General features: G+C 36.5%; 1 long non-coding RNA gene across 1 annotated transcript in view; it reads right to left on the bottom strand.

Annotated features, from left to right (window-relative positions):
• Positions 1-12,936: 12,936 nt before the first annotated feature.
• The window catches only part of LOC118146876 (uncharacterized), a 135,125-nt gene continuing 127,981 nt past the window's right edge, over positions 12,937-20,080 (bottom strand). Inside the window, exon 7 of the long non-coding RNA XR_008476049.2 lies at positions 12,937-15,668. This is a non-coding gene — a long non-coding RNA (uncharacterized LOC118146876). The remainder of the gene's footprint in view (positions 15,669-20,080) is intronic.

The raw sequence follows: 20,080 nt of genomic DNA, 5'->3' as shown, positions 1-20,080 counted from the left end.
GAGCTAATATCCAGAACCTACAAAGAACTAAAACAAATTTACAGGAAAAAACTAACAACCCCATCAAAAAGTGGGTGAAGGATACAAACAGACACTTTTCAAAAGAAAACATTTATGCAGCCAACAAATGTATGAAAAAATTCTCATCACTGGTAATTAGAGAAATGCAAATTAAAACCACATTGAGATACCATCTCATGCCATTTAGAATGGCGATCATTAAAAAATCTGGAGACAACAGAATGCTGGAGGGGATGTGGAGAAATAGAAATGCTTTTACACTGTTGGTGGGAGTGTAAATTAGTTCAACAATTATGGGAGACAGTGTGGTGATTCCTCAAGCATCTAGAAATAGAAATACCATTTGACCCAGTAATCCCAATACTGGGCATATACCCAAAGGATTATAAATCGTTCTATTATAAGACACATGGACATGTATGTTCATTTGTGGCACTGTTTACAATAGCAAAGACTTGGACCCAACCCAAATCCCCATCAATGATAGACTGGATAATGAAGATGTGGCATATGTACACCATGGAATACTATGCAGCCATAAAAAGGATGAGTTCATGCCCTTTGCAGTGACATGGATGAAGCTGGAAACCATCATTCTCAGCAAACTGACACAAGAACAGAAAACCAGACATTGCATGTTGTAGCTCATAAGTGGGTGTTGAACAATGAGAACACATGGACACAGAGAAGGGAGCATCACAAACTGGGGCCTGTTGGGGATTAGGGGTTCTAGGGGAGGGAAAGTAGGGGGTGGGGAGACTAGGCAGGGGTAATATTAGGAGAAATACCTAACGTAGGTGAGAGGGATGGACGCAGCAAACCACCATGACATGTGTATACCTGTGTAACAATCCTGCAAGATATGCACATGTACCCCAAAACTTAAAGTATGATAAAAAAAATTATGCCCAATAAGGTTAAGGGACATTTTTCTTTTTGCCTAATTTGGGATTATTTTAATCCCTTTGCCCTGTCCTAGTTCTTGAGGAGACAGAGCTTAAGAGAAAGACCACTGCAAGGGAGTGAAAGGGGCCAGACAATTCTTACATCAGCAATAGCAGAGAAGAGGATTTAGAATCAGATGGGAGATAGAGCTTTTCATGTGGACTCACCAATTTTAATATCTAAAATAGCTAAGATGTTATAGAATCATCCCAAAATGTTGCTAAAAGATAGGAGAAAGGAGGAGGGGCTTCAAAACAGCACAGGTTAGGGCAGTGATTAGAATAAATAATATCATCCATCTTATACCCCAGTGGAGTGAAATTCCTTTGTGAATACATTAGAATGAATTGCATATGGGGTCCCCAGCCAAAACTCCATACCACTTTCTGTCAGCCTGTGTCTGTAGTTTTGAATTCAATTACATTTCTCAAGATGCATAGGGTTTTGAGTACACCTGGGCCTAGAGAATAAGCAATTCTTCTAAGACAAAATATATATATATATATCAGCAATGCAAGTCAGCCTAAAAGGAAGGCATTATTTTTACAATAAACACAGAACAAATTGTTCTTGATTCTTCATTTGTGAATAGAATGCTTGCTTTTCCTTAATGTAATAAAAAATGTCCTTATTCCACTCCAACACCAGGAATGACATTCTCATGAAAGGTGATGTCAAACTTTTGTCTCTAGAGAATAATAAAATAAAGTGAACCAAAACAAAGTGAAATTCTTCTTAGTGTATACAATGATAACATTCCTCCTCAACCTCATCTTGCTCTTACCATGAGTGGGAGTCGCAGAGACCTGGCAGGTTTAAAGATCTGGTTAGGTACAGTGCTGAGCACCCTGAAATTGAGACAGAGCTCTGGATTAGGGAGTGGGATATTTATGTCCAGAGAGAGGCATCTCTTGAAAGGAATCTTTGGAGTTCTAACTGTATTTGTGGTGGCTGAAGTCATGGATGTGAATGATTTTGCCTGGGAAGCAGATGTAGAATTTAAAAAGGAGCCTAGGAATTCTGTTTAAGTAAATTTCACACTAAACGGTACTTTTGTCCTTTTGCTAAAAGCTGTTTTCTCGTTTTATTTTTATTATTCTAATATATAGAGGTAAGATAGATATTTTTGAAATTCTATTTTTAAATTATTAATTTAACTTGTTTTTATAAAGACAGTTTCTCTCTCTGTCACCCAGAGACAAAAGTTTCTCCTTCAGTCACTCTGGCTGATGTGCAACTGCATAATTATAGCTCACTGCAACCTCAAACTCCTGAGCACAAAACATCCTTCTAACTCATCCTCCCAAGTATTGAGGACTACAGGAAGGTGCCACCACATTTGGCTAATTTTTCAGAAACAAAGGCTCACTGTGTTACCCATGCCAGTCTCCAGCTCCTGGGCTCAAGAGATTATCGTGCCTCAGCCTCCCAAAGTGATGGGATTTCATGCATGAGTCACTGCCCCTGGCTGGGTATAACAGATAATGTTATTCCCTTTATCTATTAGGAAATGGAGGTAGATAGTGTTTAAATCTAAGTGGCATATCCAGAAGGAGAAATCCAGAATCATGTTTCTTAGTCCAATGTCTTTTCTATTATAGACCAGTTAATTTCTAACTTTATTCCCTGCATCAAGACAAACATTTAACCTAAATTCTCTGAATAATAGAATTTAACCTAAACTGTCTACTTAAAATGTAGAGCAATACCTCTAAAAAGTAGATTGTTAAAGGGAGAAATGCCTTTTTTAATCTAAATCTACATAATGATGATGATATCATGTAGGCCCTCACTATGTTTTTAACAAGCTTAAATACAGAATCATATCTTGGCTTTGATGCATATTCCAGGTCATAATTCTAGAGATATATTAGGATACCTTTTCCCATTCACCAAAAAATTCATAGGTATTCTAAATATTATTACCCATCTACTCTCTTTATGAAAGTGACACACTACGTCTAATTAGCCTGAACCTTGTGATTCAATTAGAATTTTCATTAAGCTCTATTTATTACCAACAGATACAGGACACACTAGGTGACCAGTCTGGTCCTATCCCCTCAACCCCAGTGGAAGTCAGCTGATGGGAATTTACATTTAGGTTCATAAAAGAGTCCTGTGTTCGCCTTAAGATTTCTGTTTCTGTTTAGAATTGCAAGTGAATTGTCCTTTTCTCTATCAACTGCCAAATTGTTAAAACACACTGAGCTTGTCTGAAGTTGGGGTATTGAGTGATGGGGAAACCATCTGCTCTTTCTAACATGATGAGTCCCCATATTTTGCAGGCTGTAATTATTCATTCCCTTGTACCCAGACTTTTTCTAAGTCAAGGTATTCACAATGTCCACTATTAAATGCTTTTCAAATAGAAAACAGGATTTTATGACCCTGCAACGGCGGGATCAGTGGTTTTATGCTTCTTAGCCTTTGTTGGAATGTGTATGTGTGTCCCCCATGCCGGCTATGCAACCGTTAGTGTGAATTCAGTAAACAATGCTTTGTTTCATCTCTGCAGATACTGTGTCTACAGAAGACAGATTGCGTTTCCTGATAGAGCCTCTTGTTCTTAAGCACACTTCAATAACCCTAGCTCCATTTGTGGTGTTCAGTATAAAATAAGGAAACTAATTATAAAAGAATCTGTAAGAAATTAGGAGAAGAGAAGATGGTGGCATATAAACAGAGAGCAAGTGAGAAATCAAAGTACTCAAAATGCAATATCTCTTATGAAATATTACTTAGATGACAATTTAGTTAAAAGGATATTAATGCCCAGAAAGTCTTTGATCTTCTTCTACCAGAACACAGAGAATGGTCTAGCTTATTGCATAGATTTTAATGGAACATTCTATGAATGACTGAAGTTAACTTCTGGAAGAGAGAAACTTATAAATTTCTGCTCACAGAGTTTTACAGTTAGGAGGCTCACATAACCTTTATTGACCTTTAGAGAGAGCTGTCAGCCTGCTGTGCCTGATTGTTTGTAGTGCTTTGTATAAGACAACATATCTTTAAAGGCAGTACATGTGTCCTCCGACTCTCTGTAACACAGATCCTTGTTATAATGAAAATGCCTTGAAATTGCTTGCCTGTGCCATTGTTGTGTCTGGCCCATTAAACCCTGAGTTCATGAAAGAAAGAACATTACATTTAGTCTCTCCCAGGTCAGAGACATATACTTCCTTAAGAAAAGTCCTGGCTAGAAAGAAGTAATTGATTGGGTGTTTTGAAGTGTTTATACAAACACGTGAACTGGTTGCATAGAAATATTGTACCTGCAGCCTGAAGAGACAGTAATGGACGCAACCATCTGGCAACCTGCACCTTGTCTCAAATTTGTTCTTTTGGAGGCATGGTGATAGAGATGAGAGAGGTAGAGGTGACTTTCCTACTAAATAAAGTCTGGATATACAAGATTATTTGTATTTATGGCAAAGCAACTAAAGGAGTAATTTGCAAACTATTTATTGATTCTTCTAAAATATTAGAATAATTGGTTGGTCACTTGATGATCTTGAAATGGGTTGATGTGACTTCCATGTGAAACTGGAAGGTTTGCTGTCTCCACAGCAGGCAAGTGAAATACTGTTTCAGAGAAATATAAAATTGTATTTGCAAAGTAAATGATATGGTGTATGCTGTGAGGGGAATCAATGCTCAGCTGGGGCAGAATCAGAAGAGTATTTTCTTCAACAAATATAATTTTTTCCATGCTTATAGTACAGCAGAGAATATCAGACATAACAAAGCACACTCACACAAGCACTCTGGGGTTAGAGAGTAGCTGTACCTAAAAAAACAAATTGGGATGAATTTTGAGGTGCATAACACAGTCCTGGAAGCTGATACTGAGTATAATCCAGGAGAGCAGGGAATTATCTTGAAGCAAGGTGCTAGCTGAGTTGCCCAAGAAAAACCTCATAGAGCAGAAGCTATGTAGCACATAGGGAGAATTAGAAGACCCTGGAAGACTAGATATCCAGATTTATGCAGGGCGGATTCTCTTCTTTTGCCATGTGGGTAAAGGTTCACTCTCTGCAGTTTACTGAATAAGAAAACAAAATTATCAGAAGCCTCTTGTATCTCATATGATGTGTGAATAAGTGTATCTATAAGATAAATTGTTATAAAATGTGTTATATGAAAAATGTTTAAAATGTATATGATTTTGGATATATTACTAAAAGGCTGCTCCGGCTAATGTGACTACTTTATAATTCCAATTTTGAAAACTTTACAGGATACAATTATTTGTGGCATAATCCCTGGTGATTAATCACTCTTTTATATTTGGGATAGACACAGATCAGCATTTTAAGAAAAAATTTTAGTCTTGCTTTAAATTTTGTCTTGGTTTCTCTACAGAAATAAAGGAACCATTTATTTATGAAAGAATACTTCATGTGCAACTTTATTTTCCTAGAGAGTACTATGCTCACATTCTTCACTTCTTACTAGTTAAGTTACAGTACACCCCTTATCCATAAGTTTGACAGCTCAGATTTATATTTGGTAAGTACTTCTGAAGACATATGGATTCATGGCTCTATGAGTCTCAACCTTGATTCTTTCATGCACAGTAGAATTACTTAGGATGCCAAGCACCCATCTCACATATGTACATGCACTCACAAACACAGACACAGACACACACACACACTCTGGGGGCACAACTTTAAAGAATCTGGTTTCATACCATACGTGGGGGCCCAGACACTGGTATAAAAATTAGCTCCCAATGGAATTCTAATTTGCAGCCAGAGTTGCAAGCCACTGGTCTATAGCATGTAGTAATCTGCAGTTTTGCTGAGGCACAAAATTGAATCACTTGTGCTTGGAGTGAGTGATTCTGTTGGTGAAGGAGATCAGCCTGCCAATCAGCTTCTACACCTCTGGACAGCCTGGTTTTCCTCTATTTAAGTTTGTATACACACTGACTCTTATGAAAAAAAAAAAAAAAAACACACATTTGAAAAAAGCAAACAAACAAAAGCAAACCAAAACACTTTACTTTCTCTTCTTTGTGAAAACTGGCTGAACAGAAATAAACTGTTACTCATGTCTCAGATATAAAGGAAGAGGTTGTGAAGAAGTCTAAGAAAACCCAACAGTAGGGGGATTGGTAAAATGGATTCTAATTAAGCAATCTTCTCTTACCTGTTTTCCTCTTATCTATTTCCAGATCCCTTAGGATTCTAAATTACTGCAAAAATGAGACGAGTTTGCCTGACTAGCTAAATGATAGATTTCACTGGCCTTATTCAGTACAGGATATATCATCATCATGCCAAGACTGGTTACAGATTAGTTCAATAGTGAACATTCTAAACAAGGAAAGAAGCATTTGGAATTTTATGCCATTAATGTGCATGCTAATGTGTGTACATATGCATACAAGCAAAATGCAAGAAAACAAATTTTAAAATTTTATTTGTATTAAAACAGTTCCTTCTAGAATTGCAGTGACTCACAACCATGACAGCCACTGATTTTTTCCTCATCCCAAATTAGATGTTTGTCTCTTAGATGTCTCCTCTATTATTGTTGGTCCTTAGTACCTTGAGACACTCACTGCCCATGGGCTGTAAAGGGTCTGAGCTATACTGTCTATTTCAGTAGGTATTATTAAGATATTACTTTAGTAGATACTAACACTTATTAGATTTAGTAACAATATAATATCTAGAGGCAGAGACTCATAACTGTTTTAATAAGAGAGTCTTAATTTTCTTTTTTCTTGTTTGTTTTTAATGAATTCAAATCTTATCTTCTATCCACCAGAGGCCCCTTACTAAATATTCAGTTCACACTTTCTAAAAGGGCTCACATTTAGCCAATGGCTCATTTTTCCCATTATCAATCATTCATACAAAGACTTTTACCTGGAACTTCTGTTTATCTTTGCATCATGGGGAGGCTATAGAAGTGAGAATAAACTGTTCATATTTTCTTACTTTTCTTTCTTTTATACTAGACATTCTTTTATGCCATAAAGCTTATGCACCCCTCACAGAGCCAGGTAAGTAGGTACCTCAATCAGTGTAAGCCTCTTCATAGCTGCCCCCGTTTTTGACAAAGTCTTTTTCTCAATGCTATTTTGATTCTCTTCTCATGCTCATGAATTTAAGATTCAAGTTATGGTTCCAACTGTATTCAATATGATGAGATAAATGACACCGAAAGAAACATTTTTCTGCAAAAAAACTTTACTTGGTTAACTGGGTCACTCAATATTTGCATAGTTAACTCACAATTCCTATTCCTCTGTTTCACATGCCAGTCATACATGGATTCTTCCCATACAGAGGCAGGAAGTCTACAAAGAACAACTCTGCTCACTGATGCACAGAGATAAGTCCCCAGAAGCCCTTTCACTTAAGGAACTACCTCAAACTGGCATCCTTAACCCTCTTCTATTTATTTGTACAGAATAGTGAGCAGTAATCTCTGAAGAGTCTGGCACAATACTAAGAACAATTGCCTCAGCCCCTGCTGTGCTAGTATTGAGCCTGTATGTCATATTTGAGTAGTCCTTGTTACTAAGACCAACAGAACCCTGACACCTTCATATCCTATTCCCTACTTATTGTTAACTTTCTTGCTTACTAGTTCAAGGTAAAACCCACTCACTGGCCCTGATTATAAAAATTGCCCAAGAATAACAGTTGTGTTTGAAATAGGAGCCCCACGTCCGATTGCATCAGTAGTCCAAAATATATGTCCACACTTAGCATATCCTCAAATGCAGTACTGCACTTTTGTTGTGTCCAGGAATATCTTCAAAATAAATTTATTTGTGTAAATGAATAGTGTCTTATTACTATTTGTATCATTTCATAATGACTTGCACATGATTTGGATATAGTGGCGAATTCATTTATATAAATCTATTAGATAGATTCACACAACAAAATTGCACTTTATTAAAACTGACCTCCCTGGCTGCATTTAGAAAAACTTCAGCCTCCTTGCCCCTCATTTTTCCCTTGAATTGAACTTAGTCATGTCTCATTCAAAATTCCTGGAAACTTTCTTATTATTGCCTGGTTTTAATTTCCTCTGAACTAAAAAAGCAGGTAACTAACATTTCTTAGAATTTTTGCAAAGTTAAATGGTACTCCCAGAGTTTGTGGGATTTTCGCCTGTAGATTTAAAAAATGTAATCATTGTTTAGCTGTGACATGAAGGTTTTGGATGCTGATGAGACATCACATTGCTGTTTCTTTTGCTGTTGCTATTTTCTTTCTCCATTTCCTTGTCCTTTCCCCTTCTCCTCTTATTTTGCTTCCTCTCCTTTTTGAATTCACTACTATGCTTAAATGTTATGAAGCTGATGGAAATTTAAATTTATACTTTCATAAATATGTGCCTTTACCAATTGATCAGAAGATCTAATAAAAACAACAGTATTATCACAAAACTAACATAGAGGTGAGGGTCAGGAGTTCCCAGTATAGAAGCTGCATATATCTAAGCATCTAAACTGGTAAACTGTTTAGAAAAAAACTGCATTTTTTTAGTGTAATATATTTTCTCTGTTATCTCTGCTTTCTATATGGGAATGAATGAAGAGGATAAAGTATCCTGTAAGTGATACTCAGTTAAGTTATTTTCATAGTGGTTTCATTACATCTAGTCATTGAAAAAGGAAAAAACTGAGCCCTAGGGACATTTAATGACTTGACAAAGGTCACTTTAGCAGTAAATGACATAGAAAAGAGTGGTTCCCAGAGACCTGAACTCTCAATCCTGCCTCATCATTCTCTACCATTCTACTTTCCCCTGATACTGCCATAAATGCTTATGTTATTTTAATGAAGACAAAACAACAGCAACACTTCTTACTTTATCTTTTAAAAAGTATTGTTCCTTTCTCAAATGGATTGCCTATTTCCAATAAATACTAGTATTAATGAAGTCAATATTTCCTAATAGATACACACATACAGGCCTAAAAATTTGTGCATTCGGTTTGCCCTACTTAACCTAGTGTTTTGCTTCTTTGATCTTATTAAGATTGTAGAGATAGGTTTTAATCCCATAGTGAATAAGGAGAGGAGAAAGAAAGAAAAGAGGAGAGGAATAGAGAGGAAAAGTGGAAAAGGATGACAGAAAGGAAAGAGAGAAAGCAAGAAAGAAAGAAGAGAGAGAAAGAAAGAAGGAAGGAAAGAAAGGAAGAAAGAAAGAAAGAAAAGAAAGAAAGAAAGAAAGAAAGAAAGAAAGAAAGAAAGAAAGAAAGAAAGAAAGAAAGAGAAAGAAAGAAAGCAAGCGAGCTGGAGGAAGGAAGGAGGGAAGGAAGGAAGGAAGGAAGGAAGGAAGGAAGGAAGGAAGGAAGGAAAGAAGGAAGGAAATTTAAAAAGAAGAAAGAAAATAAGGAAGATGCAATTTCTATTTCTAGGTCCTTGAGGAATTGTCACACTGTCTTCCACAATGGTTAAACTAATATACACTCCCACCAACAGTGTAAAAGTGTTCCTATTTCTCCACATCCTCTCCAGCATCTATTGTCTCCAGATTTTTTGGCGATCACTGTTCTAACTGGCATGAGATGGTATCTCAATGTGGTTTTGATTAGCATTTCTCTAATGACCTGTGATGATGAGCATTTTTTCATATGTTTATTGGCCTCATAAATGTCTTCTTTTGAAAAGTGTCTGTTCATATCCTTCACCCACTTTTGAATGGGTTTGCTTTTTTTTTTTTTTCTTGTTAATCTGTTTTAGTTCTTTGTAGATTCTGAATATTAGCCCTTTGTCAGATGGGCAGATTGCAAAAATTTTTTCACCTTCTGTTGGTTGCTGGTTCACTCTAATGATTGTTTCTTTTGCTGTACAGAAGCTCTGGAGTTTAATTAGATCCTATTTGTCTATTTTGGCGTTGGTTGCCAATGCTTTTGGTGTTTTAGTCATGAAGTCCTTGCCTATGCCTATGTCCTGAATGGCTTTGCCTAGGTTTCCTTCTAGGGTTTTTATTGTGTTAGGTCTTATGTTTAAGTCTTTAATCCATCTGTAGTTAATGGGATTTGCCCTAGCAATCCCATTACTGGATATTTATCCAAAGGATTATAAATTTTTCTATTATAAAGACATATGCACATGTATGTTCATTGTGGCACTGTTTACAAAGACCTGGAACCAACCCAAATGCCCATTGATGATAGACTGGACAAGGAAAAAGTGGCACATATACACCATGGAATACTGCACAGCCAACAAAAACTATGAGTTTATGTCCTTTGTAGGGACATGGATGAATCTAGAAACCATCATTCTGAGCAAACTGACACAAGACCAGAAAATCAAATACTGCATGCTCTCACTCATGCGTGGGTGTTCAACAACAAGAACATATGGACACAGGGAGGGGATCATCACACACTGGGGTCTGTTGGGGGGCAATAGGGGAGGGACAGTGGGGGATAGGGAAGTTGAGGAGGGATAACAATGGGAGAAATGCCAGATATATGTGACAGGGGGATGGAGGCAGCAAACCACATTGCCATGTTGGTACCTATGCGACAATCCTCTATGTTCTGCACATGTACCCCAGAACCTAAAGTGCAATTATACATATCTATATAACAGATCTGTTAAATACAGAAAATGTTTTTGAGCACCTACTATGTGTAAGACAGTGTCATTAGAATATTAAAAATAATTATGAGAATTAACTTATCACCTGATTTTTATAAATAATTAGCCATGCACTGGACCATAAAAAAAGAAAATAAGGAAGAAAAGAAAGAAGAAAAGGGAAGAGGGAGATACTTATTTTCTTTCTTCAGTTAGGGCCACAGAATTACAGTGTCAATATCCAATATATACAGTCAAAAATATTTTTAGCTCTCAACTGTTCTGACCATTTATTGCCAAACAGAAACTATCAAGATTAAAAGCATTTTCAACTTTATCTTACTATATGATGAGTCTGTCAGGTGCTCAAAACATATTATGTAAGACAAATGAAAATCCAGATGTTACCCAGATACGGGAAAGATGACAGTCATATGGTATGATGCAAGAGGAAAGTGCACATAAATCTGCCTACCTCTCTGCTTATCATTTCCATGTTATACTTCTATTCCTTTCAAGTCTTAAATCTCCATTTAAGAGTAGGGTTTTTTTTCCTAAAACAGATTACACCTTAAACTTAGAAGTGTCATTTTTATATAATACTTATCACCTTAACTAGGAAATTATTAGCCAATCAAAACACAGAATTTGACATAAATTCGTTCTTAGGGAAAGGTGCCTGTCTGATTTGAACTCACCTCATAATAGTTCATCTGATAGAATGGGCTGTAGGGATAGAAAAAGAACTGATATATCTCATTGGAAAAACACTAGCAAGTGAAGATTTTTGCACACAAGTCAGCAAGTAGAGGTGTGGATTTCCTGTGGAAACTGGTGAGATTTCTATCAGCCAACTTACCCACTCTCTGAAGGGCTCTGTTCTAGTGGTGCTGCAGTTTTCTTATTAGGATCTTACCCTGAATGATGACAGGCTGTCTTAGCATTTACTTGCAAGTATTCACTTAAAGGTACTTCTCCATATTGTATCCTAGAGTTAAAAATATAACAAAATAACACAAAACAATGAAAAAAACTCCACTAAATAGCATCTTCAATAAAGCCCTATTCAGAGACAGTCATAGATTCAAGATGCCAACCAAGACACATGTTTGCTTTTTCTTGGCTATAAGAGCTCAGTTTGGGCCAGGCATGCAGGTTTATGCCTTGAATTCCACCACTCTGAAAGGCTGAAGCAGGAGAATCCTTTGAGCCATAAGTTCAAGACCACCCTGGGCAATATAGGGACACCCCATCTTTACAAAAAATAAAAATAAACTTAGCCTGGCATGGTGGCACATACCTGTGATCCCAGCTACACAGGAGGCTGAGGTGAGTGGATTCATTGCTTGAACCCAGGAGGTTAAGGCTACAGTGAGTCGTGGATTACGCCACTCACTGCACAACCTGAGTGACAAAGCAAGACCCTATCTAAAAAAAAGAACGCAATTTTTTCGTTTTATGATATTCTAAATTTATATTGATATTTCCTATAATGGCACTATATTTTCAAATAGAATTCATATTCAGGGGAACTGGAATCACAAGACAACTGTGCAAGAGAAAACAATCTCATCCAGAGAGTTTAAATGTGCTTCTTGATTAGTTAGCTTGGCTAACATGATCCATCCATTCATCAACCAAGAAAATGTATGGAGTACCACACTCTTCTACAGGATAAAAATGAGAAGTATAAGAGATTTTTCTCAGAATCTGTGAGGACAGAACATGATTCTGGGGCCTTGTATGCTTTTCTTCATGTTCTTATTGTTCTCTCTCCTCCTGGGCTCATGGTGGAATTGTTCTTCTTGAGACTTTGTCAGGTGTAGTCATGTGTCTAGTTCTGCTTGAGAGCCTGTCAGTGGAAGTGAGATGTTTGATTGCTCATTTTAGACTCTGCAGTCTTCTCTCCCTTTCCTTCTATAATGGCAGTGGCAATATTGTAGATAGTAGCTGATCTCTTAGACAGGGTACCAGAATGTGGACAAAGCAGAGAAAGAGCATTTTACTCTTATTGAATGAAGGTAGATTAAGAGCAAAAAACAGGTTGTGTTGTTTCAAAACGTGGAGATGTTTGTTACTGTAGAATAACTTGGTCTCTGTTGACTAACAGACATGATCAACATCTAGACATCTCTAAGCAGAAAGCCATTACTTGTACTTATAATAGATTTATTACATACACACACACACAGACACACACACATACACACACCTTGAAATTTTGTTTACTATGCTAAACATAAATTAAACTTAAACTAAAACCCTGTGCTTTTCAGGTTTTCTGGGCCAGACATCTGGTAAGAGTATATTTTTATAAATTACCAGAAATAATAAAACATATCAACACTATTCGTGTCCTAGTGCCATCATAACAAATTACCACCAACTGAGTAGCTTCAGGCAACAGAAATTTATTCTTTCACAGTTATGGAGGCTAGCAGTCCAAAATTGAGGTATCAGCAAGGTCATAATCACTCTTAACATTCTAGAGAAAATCCTTCCTTGTTTCTTTCCAGCTTCCATTGTCTTCGTAATACTTTGTGTTTCCTGGCTTGTAGATGCATAACTCCAATCTCCACTTGCATCTATATATAAGCTTCTTTTCTTCACACCTTTATGTCACCTTCTTACAAGGGTGAAAGTCATCGAATTTAGGGTGAACCACATTCTGAGGTTCCAAGTGGACATGAATTTTTTAGTGGGGGACAGTATCCAAGCCAGCGATGCCTTGTATACTGTTTTCTGTTGCAAATGTGCTCTATATAATAATGTGATCAATGTCACAAATATCAGACAATTATGTCATCAGGTTTAGCTTCTGCTCTTTTTTATTGCTAATAATCTCTATAGCTTAGAAAAAATAAAGAAAAAAGACAAATTTTTATTAATCTTTGGCTTCTCCATAGTTAGATATGAAATAATATGAAATACATGTTTGCTAAATGAGGAAACTGATTAAATATATTTTTTATTCTCAAGTGGCAACTAGCTAAGACTGAATCCATAATTTTTTTAATATAACTCTGCTGCTGTCCAGATGATTGGCATGCTTGTAAATAGAACCCAAGGCTGTTTATTTTAGTTTCATTTTGTATTTTACCATGTATGTCATATTGTTTTTCTTTTTTGTGGCAAGTAGGCATGTAGTTCAGGAGAGTCTAAAAAACCCTGTTTTGAGGATTATGAATATCCACTGCATCAGCATCATAATAATATAGAAATTGAGTATCTACTTTGTGTCCATGATGATAAATCAGAAAGTGAATAATTCGAATCCATTTTCAGAAATTAACAACCAGGTTGCTTTAGGTCATTTAGAAGCACACAGACATAGTTTTGAAGGTGATAGATGCACAGAATATAGCCTATTTAGATTATCTTTGTTCTGAAATTAATGTATAGGTTTAGCATTACCAAACAAGCTTAATTATAATTACAGATAACTAATTAGTACCTGCATTAATGTATTGAATTGTCTGAAAAAGGTAAGTTCAAAAAACTTAATGCTGGCCAGATGAGGTGGCTCATGCCTGTAATCCTCGCACTTTGGGAGGCTGAGGCAGGCAATCACCTGAGGTCAGGAATTTGAGACCACTCTGGGCAACATGGCGAAACCCAATCTCTACTAAAAATACAAAATACAAAAATTAGTTGGGTCAGGTGTGGTGGCAGACACCTGTAGTCCCATCTACTCAGGAGACTGAGGCAGAAGAATCGCTGGAACTGGGGAGGTGGAGGTTGCAATGAGCCAAGATAATGTCTCTGCACTCCAGCCTGGGTGACAGAGCAAGACTTCGTTTCAGGAAAAAAAAAATAGTGCGTTAGCTCCAATAGCTTATTTGACTTAGATCCTGAAGTAATGAGACTCAATGGTGAATGAATTTTGGAGGGAAGACAGGTGTGAATATAATGTTCTTTTTGGTTATTAGAATTCAGTTATTTAGAAATCTTGGTTATCAGTAAATGATAGTTTAGAGACAAAGGAGCTTAGTCAAGGTACGTGAAGGAAAGAGCTCTATGTCCCTGATTGAAATTTCATCTTTATCACTGTTTTGCTAAGGGATGTCCTTAAAAGCTTCATAAGTCTTGGTCTCTGTGAATATTATTTATTGTTTACAATAGTATCATGTTGCACTCTTATTTAGCATGGCACATCAGAGTCTATGATGAATTTTTTTCTCCCTTAAATCCCTGCAGAGCACAATGATAGAGACATAATGCATCTGCATACACATGCAAGGTAGTTTGAATTTAATGCATTTCATATCATTAAAGTTAACATTTCATGTATTATATTTCCTTTTAGAATACACTTGCATACATCCATATCCATATAGATATATGCATGCACACACACAAAATCCCATTATGTAGATCAATTTACATGATCACAATGTTCATATCCATAAAGCAGTGAACTTCCCAAATCAGATGCATACATAAAAGCATTGATGCATAAAATTTCCATCTTGCAAGTACAGAGAAAGTTCTCGTAGGCATTTAGTGCCATGACAGGTCACTTAGGTTACAACTAGCTATATAGGACATGCTAATAAGATTTAACCTTCTTTGTCTGTTGCTCAAGAGAGGGAAAGAGCAGAGGGGTGAGACCTTCCTACCTTTGAAGATATCAAAGAAAATTAAAAACAACCACTTTCCCTCTGATCCCTGTGGCTGAATGTTTCTGAGCTGCATAAATTACACACAAAAAGAACATATTTTTAGGGGGACATTGTGTGCTTTTAATACACTCTCTACTGATCATAGCATAAGTGAAATGGATAAAACATAATTTGATGGAGTGTGTGTACAGAATTATTTCCATAGTTATACTTGATGTGACTCTTCATGTAAAGCAAATGCTACCGAGATTAATATTTAAAATGGAAAGCTAAAAACTCAAAGTGCCATATGACAACACTTAAGTGAAAATTTATTAGACTTGTCATTTCTGTTAATTATTGTCATTCCACCTAATTAATACCCATTCCTGTTGGTTATTAGACGTGTCGTTTCCCCGTCTGAGCTGCCATCTACAGTCACTGATTCCGGTTTCATTGCGTACCCTCAGGCAATGGGTCAGTGGCAACCCAGTGGATCCTCACAGCAGAAGAACTATTCTTCATTCTGCCAAAAGACAGAAAGATTAGCAAAGAAATCATTAATAATGTTTGTCTTTACTTTCTAGGGTGAGAGTGAAGTGGCATTATTTTGTTATAAACAAAAACAAAAAAAGCAAAAGGGATTGTCTATGGGCTAGAGGTAATCTATGAAGAGTTAGTCTACAGCTTAATTAAACTCCAGAAATCTCATGAACTCAGCAACATTCACTTCCCCAGAGTCCTGCAATCTATACTGGACAATGGACTGAGAGGTGTTGTCTGTAGGGTAGCTTAGGAACAGCAACAGAAGGCTGATTTTCTTTAAAAAGTTCTCCCTGTCTGAAATTCTCTCCATCGATCTTGGAGTACTGGGCGTATGTGTGTCTATGCATATTTATTTTCCCTCCAGGGAGTCCTGAAGTATAATCTGATGGTGACAATAAAGAGATTAGGAATTGTATCAATAAAATACATTTTAAGTATCACAAGAAAGAAAACAAGGAATGCAGATGCTGTATTTAAAAGAAATATCAATACACTTAAGCATCCCTAAGCAAGGAATATGGACACTAGATTTTGTTATCTTTAGGGTTTGATATGGAATCATGGCATGGTCCACATGAATACCAGGCTGTGATAGTCATAAAGAATATTTATGGCAAGGTTATTGGATAGCTGGATAAATGCCTTCTCATTATACTTTGGTTTTATATGTAATTAAAGTAAAATAGAAAATTGAAAAATTATTTTAGAGTCTATTTAGTAGAAGTAGCGAAATTCATCAAATAAATTACTTTTTCTATGGAGCTTTTTCTCCAGGATAATCAAAATACCCTATTATTCACTTACTTCAATTTGCCACTTTAGCCTCAGAATTCCACGCTTCCTCCCAAGTCTTCAAAGCTCATAACAAAGTTATTTTCAAATATACCTATTCATACTTATATCATTGGCTTTTCCTCCACATATTGGCCTAAAGCAGTCATTCTGCATCCCTCTGAAATGTCTATTCCATGTTAGTGAGGTGTTGTATTCTGGTCAAGAGGATTATTCATAGTCAGAGTTGAAGATTATCTACCATAGCTAATGCAACAAAGAGAAGGGAGGGCAAGAGAGTGTCTACTATCCAGCATAGTCTACGATACACCCAGAGGTTCTAAACACATGCATGGCATTGTCAGCCTTTACAAGATGCTTCTTAGGGGCAGTAGGAGTAGAACAAAAATGAAATTCCTATAGCATAGAAAACACATCCAAGTATTCATTGGTCTAAAACTAGACAATTCAGAAACTATCTTGTCTAAATAAGTGTCAGTCCACTACTGTCAGCTTAGCAGCTGAAATGTCTTATAGAAGGCTAACAGAGTAGATAGGCGTTTGTTCATTAAACAGCTGAATTTGGTCTACGTTTCATATCCCTAGACTGTCAGAACTTAAGTATTGAGTTGGACACACCATCAACCTGTGCCTTCTGTGAGGTTAGTAAACCAAGACCAGTCTAACAGAATTGTGTTAGACTTCAGAATAAGATTTCTAGGGTCTGAAGCAAATAAATCAAATGCAGATACAATTTTTTATAAAAGGTGAAAGAACATATACTATAGATGGTAGAACCTATAAATTAGTGATCAAGTCAACAGTTTACACCTAAATTACAAGTTAGTGCAATCATTAGAATACACAGATTTTCTGTTCTGCTCTGTATGGACAAAGCAAAGGGAATGGAAAGGATGGAAAATGATTCCAATCTCTCCTAAATATAATTCTTAGATGCATTGGGACCTCCTTTCTAATCTGTCACAAGAAACCAGAAGAAACATTGAGGCAAAAGTGGGAGAATTTTCTTTCTATATGAAAATAGCCACTAGACACAATTGAGCTTTTTGTTACATGTGCAGTTTCCCCCTCAAGCCTGAGAACTTTGTTTCTATTTTCCTACAAAAAACTGGCAATAGGATACAGGTGTTTGCCTGGAGCAAACATGGGACAAATTGGAATGGGAATAGAAAAATAGCTTACTGCACGTGAGTATGCATGTGTGCTTCACCACAATCAATCACATTTTTTTCTGACATTGCTTCATTTATGGATTATTGCAAAAACACAAACAGAATGTGAAAAGATAATGTTGTAAAGCCACGGGAATGAAATTGGTGGGAGGAGCCCCTTTCTTACTGTGTTCTGGAGCACTTCTGCACTCAGAATCCCAGCATTGTTTAAACCACCATTCTGTATAAGAAAGCTAATCAAATGACACTCAGGAAAATTGACTTGGGTTTTCAATCTAGTTTTAGATCTCTAGTGTACTTATTTCAAATGGTATTTGTTATTCTCTGCATATCCTTAGGAACATGCCCTGTCAAGAAATGCCATACAACTTCAAACCATGTTTTTTCCCACCTCTATAACTTTTTATGTATTCCCTTTTTACATTTTATTACAGCATAACATCTAAAAATGAAATAAAGATTATAGGCAAAGCTTCAGGACCTTGAGTTCTATGCCTTGCCCTGAATATAAAACTGTGTTGATAGGAACCACTGTTATACCTCTATAAATTGTTCAAATCTCCCCACTGACCATCACTGTAATTATTTCTGCTTGGAAATAAAGGTTTGATGGGCAGAGAGATTATTTTTTATGTCCATTTTTTCTTCTGTTTACCTGAAGTACATATTTCCACTTGGTGGTGGATTCTGGAGATATAATTTATACATATATCTGTGAGGCAAGTAATCAAACAAAAATGAAGAGAAAATAAAAAATCAATTTCAATAAGTTTTTTAGGTTAAAAGTGAGAATTTGCCCTACTTCATCATATTTTAATATCATATTAGTTGCGTTAATTGTACTTTCTGAAATTATATAATATAAGGAATGGTTGGTGAAGGGAAGGAGTAAAGGAGGAAGGAAGGAAAGGATAGAAAGAGAAGGAAAGCTCAAAGTAGAAGTAAATTTTATAGAGACAAAGCAAGTTCATCCAAAAATTTCTGTATTAATACAAAAGATGCTGTGTTCAGCTGACCTTAAAGGCATTGAGTTTGTGATACTTTGAAAAAATAAAAACACCTGTAGTTCATTTCCTATAGATTTCAAATGTCTATGCTCCGTACCTTCTCCATTCTATTGACTCTCCTGTAACTTTTCAATATAATTCTCATTCTTTTCCTCTGACTCAAAGCTAATGTAGGACTGATTAGTTCCTGTGTTCACTTGGAACACATTCTTCCCCTCTGACTCTATGACTTGGTTTTTCTCTACAATTTATGGGAAAACAGCAAATATGACAAAATGAGACCACAGGCCATTGTTGCAGGGTGGGAGTAGCAGTGTAGGTAGGGAAGGGAAGAAATATGAATTCTGTCTCTCGCAGATAGCTTCTATGCTGCTTTCCTCCTCTGTCCATTGTAAGTCAGACTCAGTCATCCCTAAGGATTATTAGGTAGGTCAAAATAAGTCAGAAGTGACTCTCCTTTAAGTAAGAAGGTACTCAAAAAGTATTAGGGAAAAATAATTTTAATTTATAACAAAATAAAAGTCATGACTAATAGTAAATCAGGACAAGAGGCTGAAATAGAGGAAGTTAGAGAGTATCAAAAATGGTTTATTTTTGAGTGGTGCAGATCATTTTTTTACATACACATTTCCAAAAGTCTCAAAAGTCTCTGTTTATGATCTTTTTTATTCTCTTTTCTCTCTGTGTGTGTCTCAGTCTCAGTCTCTCTCTCTGTCCTTCTTACCTTATTTCTTTCCTTTCTTCCTTTGTTTCTTTTCTTTTCCTTTATTTCAGCTGGGTTTAAGGAGACCCACTAAAGCCTGGTGACCTCAGCATACGTTTCCTAGAAAGAAGACCCCTCTGGGTATGGAGGTCCCACACTAATGAGACAAAGTCTGGAGAAGGGAAACTGTTTGCTCCAAGCATCCAAATCCCAGGGGACTGTAGGAATAAAAGGTTGCCACAATCTTTCCTGTTTTTTAAAGAAAATCTGAATGGAAAGATGCTAACCATGCTCCCAGAAGATGTGCTTGCCCTGGACCTGAGAATACAGAGAGTTTTCTCATTAGTACAGCATCTGGTGAAAGTCTATACCTGGCACACATATCTTACCTTGATGTATATGACTGCAAAGCTTTTGAGACTGTGTCCACACCTGCCAATTTAGCTAGTGGAGATGAAAACAAAAGACTCAGCTACTTCGTAGGATCATTGGATTTAGTTGCCTTTCTGCCCATTTACAGATGAGGAAACTAAGGCTGTGAAAAGCGAGCCAACTTGCACAAAGCCACAACTCGTTGGAGGCAGAACTGACACTAGAATCTTTCTGTCTACAGACCAGAATGAGTAACACTGTCATTATGAAAGCAGAACTCATCTCACTGGATGTACACTTCAGATTATTCCCTTAACAGGCATTTATAGAACAGCATTTATTACCA

The sequence above is a fragment of the Callithrix jacchus genome, chromosome 13 (genome assembly GCF_049354715.1).
Source record: "Callithrix jacchus isolate 240 chromosome 13, calJac240_pri, whole genome shotgun sequence".
NCBI lineage: Eukaryota > Metazoa > Chordata > Mammalia > Primates > Cebidae > Callithrix > Callithrix jacchus.
The sequence above is the reverse complement of the archived record's forward strand: the minus strand, read 5'-3'. Positions and strand labels throughout refer to the sequence as shown.